The sequence below is a fragment of the Medicago sativa genome, chromosome 1 (genome assembly GCF_051527215.1).
Source record: "Medicago sativa cultivar Bolivia chromosome 1, Bolivia_mono, whole genome shotgun sequence".
NCBI classification, from domain to species: Eukaryota; Viridiplantae; Streptophyta; class Magnoliopsida; order Fabales; family Fabaceae; genus Medicago; species Medicago sativa.
The window spans coordinates 70,709,268-70,713,350 of record NC_140749.1 but is presented as its reverse complement, the minus strand read 5'-3'; the positions used below and the strand labels follow the sequence as shown (position 1 = coordinate 70,713,350).

General features: G+C 31.4%; 1 long non-coding RNA gene across 1 annotated transcript; it reads right to left on the bottom strand.

Moving 5' to 3' along the window:
* Positions 1–934: 934 nt before the first annotated feature.
* Positions 935–3,753, bottom strand: LOC146956933 (uncharacterized). The gene is made up of 5 exons (XR_015021539.1): positions 3,497–3,753; positions 3,168–3,244; positions 2,954–3,048; positions 1,706–1,895; positions 935–1,292 (listed from the first exon to the last, which is right to left on the bottom strand). It is a non-coding gene; the product is annotated as an uncharacterized LOC146956933 (long non-coding RNA).
* Positions 3,754–4,083: the final 330 nt, after the last annotated feature.

Sequence of the window (4,083 nt, the reverse complement as noted above, 5' to 3'; positions counted from 1 at the left end):
ATCATCAGAAAAACTTCGAGTAACAAAAACTCAAAATAGAGTCTACTCTTTTCTTTATTTCACATGGGCATTCTCTCTAGATCTAAAGAAAGTGATTGATGGCTGTGATGAAGCAACTCAAAAGAGTCATACAATTGTCTTATATAAATGTTTTATTATTGTTTTTCGATTTAGGCATTCATGAGTTTTGTGTTGCAGTAATGCCGTTGCTTTCTTCTTAATTAATAACTAGAAAAAACATTGGTGTGATGGCTACTAATAGCTCATTCTCTGCTCTCTAGACTCGAAGCCGGCCTAATAATCTTTAATAGTAGATGAAGTATAAAGAAAATTTAAATAAATTATGAGGCCTTTTTTGTATGAATATGATACTTTTTTTAAAATTAATAAAAAATAATATTTTCTTGGTGGCCCTAAAGCGAAGGCTTTAATAGTCTTATTTTGAACTTGCCGTCATGACTCTAAAGAAAAAGAATAGATTAAGTTGGATGGTATTGTGTTGAGAACATAATGCTATTGTGTGGAGAACATAGATGTTATGAATCCACTTGTCACAATAAATGTACTTTGCAAGTACTCTTTTATCTTATAGTAAACGTAAGATGAGGTGAACATTTTGATAAAATCAACACAATGTTATGTTGATATTTTGCAAAGAACGTTCCTTAAATTCATTTTGTTATGGTTATTTTTTATTGGTCAAAAGCAAATCCTGAATAGAGCCGACACAATTTTGGATCATCCCTGTCTTTTTGCGTCTATTTTCATTCCTAGGGCTAGGATAAAGAGAACATTATATTGTTTTACTTCCGAATATTATCTTTAATAAATACTTAAATCTTGAATTGATTTCTTCTATAAAGTATATTTTTGTCATTTTGTTAAATTTATTGGAGTGCATTTTGAACATTACGAGATATTAAAACACTAGATCTTTTACCCGTGCTACCGCCCGGGACATTAAAAATGGAGAAGCTAATATATTGCAATATGATTCATTACATAGATAAGAAAACAATTCAATATAAACTATCTTTAAGTAAACTATCTTTTAGCCATTAAAAAAAATTAAACCCCAACAATTACACATATGAACAATTGGCTTTATTTGAAAAGAAAATCAAAAAAGTGTAAGAATGTATATAAATTGCAAGCTACATTGTCACTGCGACTGTAAGCTGCTGCAAGCAATCTGCAAGTCTTCTAACTGCAGCCACCATTGAAATAAACCTCCTTAAGAGATCTACTAATGAGTATTGCTGTAACTACCTATCAGAAAATAAGGATTGCTCCTGCAATGAATTATGAGTAAAAATGAGAGGGGGAGATGGAACAGTAAAGAAGTGGAATCCAAATTAAATCATGTTCAATATTTTATAGTCTTTGTATTATTACTATTTGAAAGATACAGGAAGTAATCAAAAAATAATTAGAATTTCTTCTTAACAACAAAAATACATGGGAAAGATGTGTAAATTAGAATAATTGATCAAAAAACAATTAGAATGTTCTTCTTAACAATAAAAAGATTTATGTTAAAGAGAATATTGTTACAACAGAAACTGCAAAACTTAAAACAATGTGGAACTAAACTTTTGTTTTATATGAAGCTCTCAATTTCAATTGGAAGTATTCTAAAAATAAAGCTTCAAACTATTTGATCATATTTAATATAAAGAATAAATTTGATAATTTAGACACTAACCTCAAACTTGATGTTGCTCAAACTGAATGAAAGTTCATCTTGCTTAAAATGTGGCAATCCTCGTTAAAGCTGTGTCACTTTCTATTTTAATTAGAGCCATAAGTGGCTGTCCTTGTTGCACTTTCTGCTCTAACTAAAAGAAAGTTCATCTTGCATAAACATTGCTCTCGTTGGAACTTAGCAGCACCTTCTGATCTCATGTGATTTGGCAGCAACAAAATATGATGACAAATTGAAAATAGAAAATGCAATGAGTTAAAAGTGGTAATGTGAGATAAATAATAAAGACTTAAATTGTATCACAACAATTAGAGCACACAAATCTGTTTATTAGATTGCACATGACAAAATATGTAGGTTAAAAATCTAATTTAGCCAGAAATCAAAACTTGTCACTTTAAAAACCAAAATGAATGATTCGCTATATTGAACTATGATATAATGAGAATTTCATATTCAAAATCAATTTTTTAAGGCATTGCTTGAAAAACAAAGGTATTAGTATAAGCATAAAATCAAACATGTGCCTTATGAGATAACAGTTTTGGAACGGGGAGTTGACGGTGGTTCTGTGGGATGGTTTGTTGTTGTCGTGGATGAGTGCAGCTGTTTGCAGCCTGCCTGCAGCAACAACTTTGTTTCCTGCGGGTTTGGTGCTGTTGGGACTGCTGCTATCTGTTTTTTTTTCCTTCTGTTTTTAGGCTTGGTTTTTTGGAGTTTTCTTTGTATTAAGGGAGGACAACAGTTGTTGGTGTGCCTAGTGATCCTTTCGGTTTGGCTGTTTTCGGCCAGACTTGTTTTTGGCATCATTTTGTATCATTTCGATTGGCATTAGTCCAATCCTCCACCTGTTACGTCTTGTTCAGGTGGAGTGTTTTAATAAATTTGCCGTTTCAAAAAAAAAAAAAACATTAAATCAAACATACGGTGGATGCAAAAGTATAAAAGTAACAAAATAATAGTACATTAAAAAATTAATTTGGAACAATCAGAGGCATTTCATGAATCTCAAATTGCTTGAAAATATTTATAACAAAAAGAATCATGGAAAATAGAAAAAGAAAGTGACAACTTCAGTCAAGACAGAACTATCGTTTGGACTTCAATTAAAGCAACATGAAATTTTTCAACACTTCAAGGTGACTACCATTCTATAAGTATTATATTCGATATGAAGAAAATACCAAATGAACAAATTTAAACAACAAAAAAACCTATTAACAGTATATGAGTTTGGAATATTTTTACCTTAGCATAACTTATAGACGGATTATACTCATTTCACACTACAATATCTCCATCTGCATACCAAGCAATCTCCCTGACTTGTGAATTCCCTTGGACTGTCACACACATAATACACCACACCTCAATCAAATTAACATAAACAACTATAACACAATACAATAACGAAATTCACAATCACTTATTTCAAATACCGAAACCAAACCGACACAATTACATTCTCTTTAGTTTTATGAGAGTATAGCACAGTTTTTGAAAATGACGGCGATCTGAATCATTTCGATCTCGCCGAACCTACAACAATCAACAAAATTTAACAAAAATAAATAAAAGAAAAAAAATCAAAACAATTAAGTGTCACCAGCTGAAGTTTGACCAATGCTATTAGATTGCTAGACGTGGGACAGAAGAATTACTTTTTTTTCTTTAAATTATAAACAGAACATATAAATTCATTCCAAGCTTAGTCGATTGACCTTTAAACCATGACAAAAACATTTAAAATTTATATGAAAACGATGAGATTTGGATGAAAAGAAATCAAACCTTTTTTTGAATTAGTAATCAGAACAGATCAGCGTTTTTGTATTTCTGTATCGGAAGGTTTCAAAATCGAACCGGACTCAGTGATGCAGGAGAATTAGAAGAATGGGGTGAGAATCTGAAATCGCTAATGGTGAATGATGGTTGAGAATCGTAATCCTTTGATCTAAAGAAGGAATAATGGGAGAGGAGAGAAGAGAACGTTAAAAAGGAAGGAGAAAGAGGTGGGCATCGATAAGTGTGGAGTCAATTTGGGAATTGGAGTCAAAACTTGGATAAGTGCATAGGAAATATACATCAAATTTGAAAGTTTGACTCAGATTAGATCAAAGGATGAGATGCATGCTTAGCCAAATGATGAGATCCAACGGCCTCCCTTGTTTTGGAGTCAAAACCATTTAGGTTTAGGGTTTGCCAAGTCATTAGCAATGTTAACAAATATTAGATATAAGTATGATATGGTTAAAAATATTTGAGAAAAACATTGTGCTTCAAGATCAAAATCTTGTGAGTGATCAAGTTTCATACGTTTCTTAGTTGTGTCTCCTTAAAAAAAATATAATTAAGTACTTTGTTATCTTTAAGATATC